The sequence below is a fragment of the Lepidochelys kempii genome, chromosome 9 (assembly GCF_965140285.1).
Source record: "Lepidochelys kempii isolate rLepKem1 chromosome 9, rLepKem1.hap1, whole genome shotgun sequence".
Taxonomy (NCBI): Eukaryota; Metazoa; Chordata; order Testudines; family Cheloniidae; genus Lepidochelys; species Lepidochelys kempii.
In genome coordinates this window covers 86,807,329-86,820,508 of record NC_136388.1, presented here as the reverse complement: position 1 = coordinate 86,820,508, position 13,180 = coordinate 86,807,329, and the positions used below count along the sequence as shown (strand labels likewise).

The 13,180-nt window shown below is 38.2% G+C and overlaps 1 protein-coding gene across 10 annotated transcripts in view; it reads right to left on the bottom strand.

Moving 5' to 3' along the window:
* TENM1 (teneurin transmembrane protein 1) overlaps positions 1–13,180 on the bottom strand; it is a 1,397,628-nt gene that overhangs the window by 938,262 nt on the left and 446,186 nt on the right. Inside the window, exon 3 of one of the 10 annotated variants that reach the window (XM_073361264.2) lies at positions 11,125–11,196. The exons of the other annotated variants lie outside the window; for them this stretch is intronic. The gene's annotated coding sequence lies outside the window, so the exon portion shown is untranslated. The remainder of the gene's footprint in view (positions 1–11,124; positions 11,197–13,180) is intronic. 10 annotated transcript variants of the gene reach the window in all.

Genomic DNA, 13,180 nt, shown 5'->3' with positions numbered 1-13,180 from the left:
CACGCTGGGCAAAAAGCTTTCTTGTTTGTTTATTTGCTTTTTTAAAGAGAAGGGGGAGTTTGTTTGGTTTTTTGTTTTTAAATGAAGATTGTGGGATTTTAGGGGTTTTATTAAAAATAACCACCAGGAAAAAAATCAGTCTTCAGAGTTGAGGTTTTTGTTTGCTTTTTAACCAAAACTTGAACTACTGTGTGAAAAAATGACAAAAGAAAATTACAAATATTTTGCAGAAAAATAGCCCCAGCCCTCTGACATTATATGTCTATTTAATTATTTTTGTTTAACTTACCAGATGTCTGCACCTACCTCTAGAGAGAAGCATACTGTAGAGAGAAGTTGCGCTACACATCACCTGCCTTCATTCATTGGCTCACCTCCAAATCAGCACATAGTCACAACACCACAGAGTTTTATCACAAGGCTTTCTGCAAGGTGCAAGGCAAGGTATGTGTGTGTGGGGGGGGGGTGCGAGTGGAAGAGAGAAGACATACTGTGGGGCCTGCACTCCCTTCTACCTTGCATGATATCTAGCTCCCTTCAATACACAAAAGGGGGAGATGATTGCACCCCTAGTGAACAGGCAAACCTTTACACCAAAAGCCTCCTAGGGATGGGCATTCCTCTGCAGTAATGTCTAAAAGACATTTAGATTGTTCAGTAAAGCGTTTTTCAAAGTAAAGTTATGGTCAGACAGGTGGCTAGGTAAAAGTGCGTGTTCATGCTTAGCAGATCTGCTCCCCATGCCTATTTTGAGTCATTTCTACTTACACTACTGAGCAAAATAAGCTTTTCCTTCCTTTTAAATCTCCTTAGCCCTATGGGGCCAGCACAATTCAGACAGAAAGCGATGGATTATCTTCTAACTAGGTTTTAACTAAATTGATAGCTCGGTGGTTTAATCACTGGTGATGTGCATGCCAGAAAGAACCCAGCTTGATTTTCAGATCGCAGGCTGAGTTTGCAGGATTGAAAGATAATTAAAAACAAACAGAATCCTTCATCTTGTAAATAAGCACATTTTAAATGGAAATCATGAGGCAAACCCATGGAACCTCATGGTGCTGTTTTAATAGTTGTTTCTTAGCATTGAGCTATACATGAAGGATGGCAGTTTTCCCCTTGATTGGCACAGAATAGAGAACCTGTATAGTTTTGAGAACCAGTACCATTTGCATTACTTGCTTACCAAGGGGAATGGAAGTGTTAAAACCAGTTGAGAGAGTCAGACATGATGGGGAAATTGGGAGCTATGTATCAATATACTCAAACTCTACATAGTTTCATGGTTCTGCAAAAACCAGAAGCCTTAAAGCATTTGTAAGGATGATTAAAAAAAAACTAAATAACCAGCAGTGTCACAGGTGTGAATGAAGTCAATGACCACAGGAGTGAGGGAGAAGGGAATTAAATCCACAATGCTTTGAAAGGCAGATTTTGTTCAGCAATTAAATGTAAGACTAATTTTTTTGACATGTCTATGAGACAGTGCTATGGGCGTGATTTAATCATATGGAATTAAGGATGGGCCCAAGTTGCAATATTTGCATCCTGAACTTTGGAACTTTGGAACTTCAAACTTTGGAACTTCAAAATCCTGGTTGTTCCAGTCAAAGTTTTGGTTTCAGGTCCTTTTCTGACAACTGGGTGGGAGCATGGTCTTCTTGTTATGGTACTAGATTAGGATCTGTGACATGTGGGTTTAATTACCAGCACTTCTGCAGACTTCCCAGGTGTTAATGAAAAGCCACTCTTATCTGTGTCTTTGTTCCCCAGTTTTAAAGTACAGGAGTTTACCAAATAAATCTATAAAAACTTGGGAAAAAGATAGCATGGTCATGGGGAATATGTAGCTACCTACTATAGATATACTGAGCTCAGAAAAGTCTTGACAACAATGTGTTTTACACATACGTGACATTTTTCCTTTAGTAAAAAAAAAAAACAAAACCCTAGATCTTTCAGAAATAAGACATACTGTATTTGGCTATTTTCAATACAGAGTTCATACATACTACAAAAAGCAGATGGTTAACAAATAAGCTAAATTGGTATTTTCTTAAGTTTTTATTATTTTATAAAGTTGACATCTAGTTAATTTTACTTTAAAAAACAGATGCAATGTGAGGTAAACCCTCAGGTTTCCACCTGGCATGTATCTAATGAAGCTTTAACAAATAACACAATTTGCAGTCTGACAGGTGGGTGAAGTACATGCAACCACCTGAATGAATATTCAAGTGTTTTATTGATTAAAGCTGTGTTGTGTAGCAATATTCTTCCTCAGATGCCTTCTCTTATCATTTTCAGGTTGCAAACAGCTTAGGAATTGTGAAAAGACCGAGCCCATAAACCCGCAATTAGTTCTGAATTGAAGTCAATGGATTGATTCCACTAGCACAGAGCTCATTGCAAATTTGAGCCCTAGGGCACTTTGCTAAGGATAACGACTATTTTTGGTAAGTCTAGTTTGTTAATCAAAACTGGGAACCCAGAATGAAAAGGGAATCTTTCTTTTCACCACTTGGGGCTAATTCTACCTACGCTCCTAACATGCAGTTTAGAAAAGAATTTTAAGAATCCATACTTGTCTCTAGAACATTTCCATAGAGAGCTCTGATTAAATCTTTGTTTGAGGTTTGAAGTAAGAGTAAGCCAGATACTGATGTCCCCTGCTTTGGTTTTATGTCAGAATAACTCCAATGACTTCAGAGGAGCTGTCACCAATTTGCAGCTGCATGAGTATCTGACTCAGTGTTCCACATCGCCTCACTTCTCTGTGAGAAGACATAACCTTTGCACAACACCAATATCCAGCCTCACTAGCATGGCTCATATGCAGATTTATATATCCTAATCAATCACACCAATTTTAATGAATCCTAATGGTCCTATTAGGGTTTCCAGCTAACAACAACAGAGCAGAAAGGAATCCCTGAACAGCCTAATTGACTTAATCAGTTCCTTAATAATCTTTCTTCAGACCTAACCTCTAGTTCATTTTAATAAGTATAGCAAAGCAGAATTTAAAGCTAACTCCTGGATACTGGAAGTCAGATTTCCCCATTGCAATTAAGACCATTACTAGCAATAGATGTGGCAGGGCCATAAACATGAAAAAACTTATGGTACAAAGGTGTGATAGATTTTCCTCTGGGCATGTAAAGGCAGTGAAATGAGTTTGAAGAGCCCCAATTGTCTTTTTCCAGAAGAGAACATCCCTGTTTCCTCTGACTTCAGTTGCATCTATGGGTAAAATTCCCTTAATGTACAATAAGACAATACTGTAAGTATTAATAATCACATTTATTATACAAACTGTAAATGAAATCACACCCTGTTTGTACTAATGGACAAAAAGCCAGCACATAATTTTTGATGAGAACTGTTAGGAGAGGTTCGGTTTCCAGCAGAACAGCCACTAACTGTGCACAAGGGTTTTCAAGTGGAAAAAAAAATGAAAAACAATAGACATTAACATTCTTTGGTTCTTATAGTGATTTGTGGTCTATTTGGCATGAACAGAAGTCTTGTGTTTTTCAACTGTGTGTGTGTATTAAAGTGAAGTCAGTTTTGAAGAATTGTAGTCGACCAGTACATTCATCATTTATTTTCTCCTGTTATTGTTGTTTGTGCATCAGGATGAGTGTGTGGCACTTTACAAACACATACAATTGACAGGTTCCTGTTCTAAGGAGTTTGCAATCTAAGGGCCAGGATTTTAAAAGTATTTAGGTGCCTAAAGATGCTGATAGGTGCAAAGTAGAATTTTCAAAAGCATTGAAATCAGTGGCAGGTAGGTGCCTAGGTGCTTTTGAAAATCCCACTAGACACTGATCTGCATTTTTTGGGCACATAAATACCTTAAAAATTTGGCCCTGCTTTTGCAGTATGATCCATACAAGTGGGCTCCCATACCCTTCCATAGTTCCACTGCGGGTAGTGAAGGTCTTCACTGGCACAGGTTTAGCATGCAGAAATCTAAATTGAGGATCATAACCAAAATTAAATATAACACATTAAAGTATCATAAACAAATAGTAAGGAAGGGATTATAGGAGTACCAGGGCTTTGCACCTGATCCCACTAGCCACTTACTTTTAAAAGTAGTCCTTATTCTCACAAGTACTCCCCTTGTCTATACAGAGGAGGATTGCAGGTGCAGGCCATAAGGCTGTGAAAGTTCAGTTGAAAGATCAATGTGTAATATTTTCTTTTGGGCTTCCAATTTATTTTTATTTCACATTTTAAAACAAGAAGAGGACAGAGAAGAACAGATGCTGATTGTTTTAGGCAATGCTATTGACTTTCATTCTAGAAGACATGGAAATCGAATGTGACCCATTTCTGGAACTGTGAGTGTTTTCTTCCTTAGGGGTTGCTCAAACTGCCCCCTGGAAAGTATAGCGAGGATCTGGACGGAAATTAAATGCATTCTGGGGAAGCAGACTATTTACTAAGATCAAGTCATCCCATGTTCCAACCTACAGCCACCTAGGTAATCTTCCCAGTTCCATTATCTTGTTCCCGTTCCTCTTTAAAAAGAAGAACAGTGGCTCAAGGAAGTAGTCAGGCAGACACTGTAGTATTGTGAACTCCAAATGGAATATTTAGGCAGCTTACTTGGCCCTTCCAGATCTAGTACTGTCAGAGCCAATAATCCTGTCTGCCTCTGGGAGCTGTGGGTAAACCTTACAAAAGAATCTGGTATCACATGGAATCTCTGGGGGTTCTGAGCTCATGTAAATGGCTTCCTTCTTTAACTGGGAATCCTGGGGTTATGGATGATGAAGTGATTCAGGACCCTTATTCTGTGGCATTGAGTTACCCAGGATATTACCAGAGCTATACAATTTACAGCAGGCATGTACAAGGGGAGAAGCCTAAGAACACAAGAAGGAGACCCGAGTCACCAGGAGTGCAGGTGACAGTTATGTTTTAAATAATTCAATGACAATCAGGTGTAGGTTTCAGAGTAACAGCCGTGTTAGTCTGTATTCGCAAAAAGAAAAGGAGTACTTGTGGCACCTTAGAGACTAACCAATTTATTTGAGTATAAGCTTTCGTGAGCTACAGCTCTCTTCATCGGATGCATACTGTGGAAAGTGTAGAAGATCTTTTTATACACACATCTTCTACACTTTCCACAGTATGCATCCGATGAAGTGAGCTGTAGCTCACGAAAGCTTATGCTCAAATAAATTGGTTAGTCTCTAAGGTGCCACAAGTACTCCTTTTCTTTTTAATCAGATGTAGGAAATCCTGAGAAAGTCAAGGGGTCTTTTGGGACCCCAGATGTATAAACAACAGCCAAGCTACATGATGCACTTGCATTGGCTTTCATCTCTGAGCTTAATGAGGTATAATGTTCAATAACTACAGGTAGTGAACAGGAGACACTGATAGAAAGAAAGTTTGAAGGGAATCGCAAGAAATTAAATTCCACTAAGTTATTCAGGGAAGAATGTATTCATACAAGAGCACTAAAGGAGCTAAAAAAAAAATCATTTGGACTATTAACATTATTAGAGACAATTTTTATATCAGAGGATTGAAAGTTGATTCCAGGAATTTTAGACTAGTTAAGCAAATAACGGAGATCATCATTAAAGATAAATGTCATTAAGCACCTAGATGAGTATAATGTGATAGACAGACAGCTTCTGTGAAGTAGAACAGGACAGAGTTGGATTTGGGGTATTTCTATTTAGCTTTAAGTTAAGATTATTTCTGAAGTTTGTGGCTGTCCAGAAGTTTTCATGTTAGTTGGCCTACTCTTGCTTAAAAATTGTTTGCTTATAGAGCATGTTTTTTTAATGAATATTACATGAATTGTATCTACATAACCATCATAGCTCTGCCAAGTTATATATTTCCTCCAAAGAGCAGAATGGCTCCCAGAGTAAACAAATTTTGCCATTTAATTGTTTTGATTTTTTTTTGTGGGGGGAAGGATGCAGCGGGGGAAATCTTTTCAGGTCTCAATTAAATACTATGTTTCCTCTCCTCCTGAATTAACTAAACATTTTCTTCTAAAGTTTAAGTATTTACATGAATTACTTAAGTGTCTTGAGGACTATTTCTTTGGGTATAATATGTCCAAATAAAATATATATGACAACCATGTGTATTTTGTTACTCGGATACCAAGTTCAGTGTGTGGATGCAACCTAGTTATCTGATGTTGAACATTACAGCCTTAGGCACCCAGCACAGTTCTGCTCCTGATATTACAGTACAGTGCTACAGATAATCCTCCTATTACATACTCTGTGATACAATGCATGCTATCTTTCCTAAATACTCTTGGATGTAATCCATCATTGAACAATCCTTCAAATTATTAGCTAATGCTCTGGCCTTCCAACCCCAAGAATATTGTGTTTAGGATAATGTTATATTATTTTATAAAGAGAAAGGGTGAAATCCTGGACCCATTCACTCAATAACAAGACTCCCATCAGGAGAGTCAGAATTAAACCAGAACTGTTTATGTAATCTACCACCCAGGCACTTAAATCATACTAATCACAACGGTTATGGAGACACTTATATTTTCTAAAAATAAACGGAAAGCATGTCTATATCTTTCTCCTCATCCCTCCAGTACTGGTCTCTTCACCGTCTGATCAGATAAGTACATTTCTAGAGAGCATGTTGTCTTCTTTTGTACAGAACGAGTCAACTTGAACTAACAAAAACTGCTTAAATCTGGCCCTATACTTGGAAATAGTGATTTGATTCATAATGAATCTGTTTTACCCTGCCTACAGCCAAATAGGAACAGTGGTTTCTGAATTTACGAAAGGGCAGAATGTGATAGAAAGGCTATTTTCCTTCTGGTGTGCTTCACAGATCCACCAATATGTTTAGTTTAAGCACTTTTTACTTCCAAAGATCCACTTACAACCCTCTATTATCTTAATTTGATTTTTTAAATAAATATTTCCAAGTTGACATAAAGCCACAATTTGTTTGTCTCTAAAAGGCAGTCAGGATGGCATGGCACCTGAGCTTTTCATACACACTCACTGCCTGTGAAAATGAACAGCTTTTGCAGATGAAAATAGTTGATTTACACCCCCATCCCATAAAAAAAAAAAAAAGCTGACACATGTTTCTGGGGTTGTTTGGATACAAGTCAGTTTTTAAATAAGCATTCACAAATCCCAAGATGATAGCTTTCCAAACCATATGTTCTCATACTTTTGTTTCTAATCAACACTTATTTAGACATTAATAGCTCAATGAAATTTGAGGTCACTGTTGAAACTTCTGTAAGTGCTCTGCCAGTTCTCCATTCAGTAAAGGTCAAGTGGTTAGCGGACTATCATTAACCTTAGTCTCTTGACTATTTAAAAGGTTATAAAAATATGAAGCTTCATGAATTCAACCACGAATTTTTTTTCCATATAAATACCTTGCAGCATTATATTTCTAAATGTTCCTTGAACTGTACAGAAATAGTTGTTCATCATACAATAGGGCAATCTGGTTTTCAATGATTTCGAGACAAGTAAGTGCTTTTCCATAAATGCAGGCATTTACGGAAATCCCAGCAAGCAAAGAAAAGAAAATCTTAGCTAAAATAGCGATGATCCTAACTCTAAAATGTATAGCTTTATCCATTTATCCAGACTCTAAAAAGTATTGCTTTCATTATTAGGGTACAATAGATCAAGATTTATGTTCACACTAATGTTGCCCTCATTTCCATTTATATTAAACTGGTATTTGTTTTTTAAAGGAGGCACATGAATGAACAGAAACTTGCCCAATCTCTGTTTGTTCAGCTTGTAACATGCACAATAGCAAATTCAATCTTGTTAAGAGGCTTATTCTTCCTTTGTAGAACTTACTTGAATTGCACAAAAGTTTGAATCTGCATAGGTTATGGGGTTATGTGGAAGAAAGAATCAAGTTTTAAAAAAGGGAGTTTTTAGCTTGCACTAATATATTGCCTGTAACTGGCTGATTTCAACTATCCCTTGCCCATTCCATTACAGAGCTGGGACAATTGCCTTCATTTTGACAATGGCAAATGCAAGCTCCTTTGACAAACACTACCTGAATAACAATGAAATCACACCTTTCTCATAAGTCACAAGGGCAATTTGTCTCCCAAACAGCTTCCTGGCCCAATGGACATAGAAGGAACCAGGATTCAGGACTCCTGGTGTGAAATCCTGGCTCCAATGAATTAATGGCAAAGCTCCTATTGACTTTAATGGCTCTGCCACTAATTTGCTGTATATTGTTTGGGACAAGTTACTTAATCTCTCTGTTCCTTAGTTTCCCCAATTATAAAATCAGGATAACACCACATCTATCTCACAAGGATGTTGTGAGGCCTAATTCATTACGGTCCTTATTCAGGGAGGTTCTTAAGCATGAGCCTTCTATAAAATTACTCATGTGCTTGAAGATAGGCATATGATTCCGTGCCTGGCAGAAATAGGTCTAATGCTTGTAAAGTGTTTTGACATTCTTGAATGAAAAGGCTACAGAAATGCAAGTTACTGTGTTTATTATTTATTGTGTTTTCCCTATAAATAAAGCAAAATGTATTGCTGCTTTATTTCAGATTAAGGATAATAGGGGAATGCAATTTATATGGCTAAGCAGATGGCAATATTGTTATTGTTTGTGAGCAGCAAATGCCACTTTCCCAGTGCTTTGCACAAAAATATTTGCATAAAAATACTATTCAAATCTCTGATCTTATACTTTAAATTTGTCTTTGTTTCTGCTTATTTTTTGGGAGGGGGGTTACTTTTTTATTTTAAGCAAGAAATCTCTTAACTTTCCCCAAATTCTTAGAATTCCATCCTCAGAGCCAAATTTATTTCTATCTCCACCACCACCACAAACTGAAGGAGCAACACAGGCTCTCAGGCTCTAGATGACTTATTTCAGATTGAATAAAAAGAAAGAAAGAGCAAATATAAACTCTGTGGCAAGGACGACAGTAATGCACTGTAACATTCAGCTACTTCTTTAACCGACAGGAAAAACTCCTCTATATTTAAAAGGTACATTTAACAAAATGACAAGCAGAATTTTCAAATGTGTTTAAGGGACAGATTTTAAAAAGGTATTTAGGTGTTGCTCCATCCAGAGTTGTACGCCTAGTGATTTATATGGCTTTCTTCCATTTTCAAACATGACTTAAGCTCATAGAAGGCTGTATTATTGAAAGTCAATGGGACTTAGTCCCTTAAGTCTTAGGTTCTTTTGTAAATTTTTCCATATAATTACATAGCCATATTACTTATTATTAAATGTACCAATGAGGAGAATCTTGTTTTATTAAACCCTATAAACTGGCCAAAACTTGAGAAAATCAATTTACCAATTTTCCTCATGCTGTGAATCCTTATAGAAAGTGGGGGGAAACAGAACAAACACACACCCCTGCAATTTATATTTAAAAACAACCCCTAATATTCTGGAGTAATGCAGATAAGAAATGACTCGACTGCCAAAAACTAATACAGCAGCATACCACTTGACAAACACACAAACAAAATTATCATCCTGACCCTCTGTATGCTTAAAAGACACTTCTTAATTATTATTGGTTTTCTATCACTGAAGAGGATATGTGTTATCTATAATTTTCAGCTGAGTGACAATACTCATTCTATAATATAATAGGAGCATGTCCGTTCATCTGAACAAAAACTGGAGTTATCTAATGTTAAAAACACAGTAAATACCTAAATGCTTTCTGCTCACAAGTGCCTCATTCAGAATTGGATTGATATCTTGTTAATTCCATAAGAAAGATAAAGAATATTCTAAAATGTTTTACTCAGAGAACTTTATGAAGGTTCAGAACTCAATGAAATATAGAAAGTGGTCTTCTTATGCTAGAAATTTGGCGTTTTCAAACTCATTTATATAAGTTGAAAATGAATATTTAAAATAAGATATGAATAGCCATAATGATAAAGAAAGATGTTTCCTTGACGATTAGAAAATGGTTACTTACCTGATAGTAACTATGGTTCTTGGAGAAGTTCTGCACATGTGGATCCCACTTACAGTGTCCATGTGCCTCAGCACAGAAGTTCAGAACATTTCACTAGCAGAGTCCAACAGGGGTTGGTGCACATGCCTCCATCCCACCCTCAAAGGCACGAAGTGCACAGTGACCCCAAATGCTACTCAGTTCCTTTGCACCCAGAACTCTCATTTATAAGCTACCAAGCTGTGGGGATGGAGGGTGGTTGATAGGACTCACATGTGCAGAACATCTTGAAGAATTACAGCTAGTATCAGGTAAATTACCATTCTTTCTTCTTCGAATTACTGAACGTGTGGATCCCACTTACAGTGATTAGCTAGCAGTCATCTTTAAAGAGATGGAAGCTAGGAGTTATCTGAAAACAGTGTCAGATCTTGAAGCAGCAGCTAACAAATAACGTTTCATAAATGTATGCGCTGAAGACCAGGTAACTGCTCTACATATTTCCAATATTGCAACCTGGCTTAAGCAAGCTATCGATGCACCTTACTGTCTGGTGGAGTGAGTTTGGATGTTGACAGAGGACTTGCTTATTAATATCATAAGCAGTTCTAACGTGATCTGATGTCCATTTAGAAAATCTTTGTGATGAAATAGCCATCCCTTTTGGTTTATTACCATAAGCAATGAACAATCCTGAAGGTTTATGAAAAGATTTAGCTCTGTCTAGGTAATATAACAGTGACTTTCTCTCATCTAAAGTAAGTAATTTAGATTCAGCAGCTGAAGAATGAGGTTTTTGAAAAAACTGATAAATGGATTAATTGATTGATAAGAAATTTTCACAGTGCTTTAGAAATAAAAAAAATGCATGTGGTATCAGGTACTCTAGCCAGGTGACAAACTGCATATGGAGGGTTTATAATTCACTTATTCAATCAGCTTATGTAATTGCTATCAGGAATGCTACCTTCACTGATGGCAGATGAACTGAATAATTTGATAAAGGTTCAAAAGTTGGGGGGAAGGGCATCCTAAGTGAAGAAAGCTCTGACTTTAAGTCCCATGTTGGAAGAACCACTCTCACAGGAGAAGAAACATGGACAAACCCTTTCATAAATGCATTAACTGATTGATAACAGAAAAATTGTGCCTACCTCTACTGGAGGATGGATTGCAGATATCACTACCAAATTGACTTTGATTGAAGAAATAGACAGTCCCAAGTGCTTTAAAGATAAGAGGTAATTATATTATTAGTCTAGAACACTGACATGGAGTTAATCTTTAGACTTGTCCCATAAAGAAAAATGTTTCCATTTGGCAGTGTACATAGTCCCAGGGGAATATTTTCTACTCTGAAGAATACTCTGCACCTCTGTAGAACATTCTATATACTAGGAACATCCAGATATCACCCAGACCAGTGGTTCCCAAACTACGGGCACCGCTTGTTCAGGGAAAGCCCCTGACGGGACGGGACGGTTTGTTTACCTGCCACATTGCAGGTCCCACTGGCTGCGGTTCGCTTCTCTCGGCCAATGGGGGCTGCGGGAAGCGGCGCAGGCCGAGGGATGTGCTGGCCACCCTTCCTGCAGCCCCCATTGCCCTGGAGCGGCAAACGGCAGCCAGTGGGGGCTGCGATTGGCCCAATCTGCAGACACGGCAGGTAAACAAACCGGCCCGGCCCGCCAGGGGCTTTCCCTAAACAAGCAGCTCCCTAGTTTAGGAACAACTGATCCAGACCAAGAGATATAGACAGGCTGGGTTTGAGTGGAGAATCAGAGCCTGACTCTGTGATAAAATGCCTTTCTGCACTGGGAGCTTGATAAATTGATGATTTGACAGTAGCATTAGATCTGAGAACCAAAATTGGTGAAGCCAAGGGGAAGCCACCAGCATAACTTGAACCTTTGCTTAACTTATTTTCCATAACACTCTTGGAATCAGTGGAAATGGAGGGAAAAGTACGTCAAATTGTGTGACCAAGAAATCATGAATGTATTTGCTAGAGATCTTGAACTCTTTCCTACTTTTGAGCAAAGTATCTGACATTTCCTGTTTTGAACTGATACAAATAAGTCCAACTGGGGAAGTACTCACTCCTGGAAAATTTGCTTTAGTGCTGAATTTTTTAATTCCCTTTTATGGGACGAGTACATTTTCCTGCTTAGTGAATCCACTAGACCTGGGAGGTGAAGAGCTGTCAGATTGACATGATTCTAAATTGACGTGATTCAAAGCTTTATGGCTTCTTGGGAAAGAGGGACTGATCTCTTGCCTCCCTGTCTGTTTATGTAAGAATTCCATAGCCTCCTATCTCTGAGAATTTAGATAGAAAAGCTAATCTCACTGCCTAATACTAGTTCTAGTACACTTATCTGGATCATGGATTCTAGATAAGACTAGAGGCCATGAGTCTGAATATGATCTATATGTGCTACGCAGCCCATCTTGGATGTATCTGTTATCAAAATTTTGGATGCAATCAGAGGGGCAAATAGAGTTCCTGCACATACATTTTCCTTTATCATCCACCTCCATCAAATAGAACCCATATACTGCAGAAGAACTTCTCCCTGAAATATCAAGGCCATGAGGGCCTGTACAATCAAAATTGTGGACCATATGGGAAAGGAATATTTGGCCAGTTTTGAGGGAACCAAGGATCATAGCGAGACTAGCATCTTCAGGTCTATTAGGAGGCTCTTTTCTAATTGCCTCTCTAGACAGTTTCCTTTTTGGTAGAGGAGTCCCCTGCAGAGAAGTCAGAGTCTTTGGATAAAGAAACCACTAATACAGAAGCCATGATAGGAAATTGAAGGATTTGAGTGGGGCTTAAATCCTTAATTATATTGACATGCTGGTTCAAAGCAATTTTCATTAAAAGTGCCCTCACTTCTTTTTGAGGAGGAGGATCTGTCCGGTACTGAGGTTGGGGAAACCTCTGGGATTGGTGATTCAGGATCTGGGGTGACCCTGAAGTCTGAAGACATGAAAGAAGCTTTAGGAGCTGTAAAATGAATTGTAAAAGGTCCCTGCAGTGAGGATACTATAGATGCCTGTCTCTGCTTTGAAGTTTCCTCTAAAGCTGAAACTGTTGGTTCAGAGCAGGCTTTGATCAAAGCTGCCAGTGCTGACAGGGGAAGGGCTGAAGACTGACTGAGCACTGTGATGCTGAGAGGGACAGTGCTGTTGAAGCCAGTGCCAAAG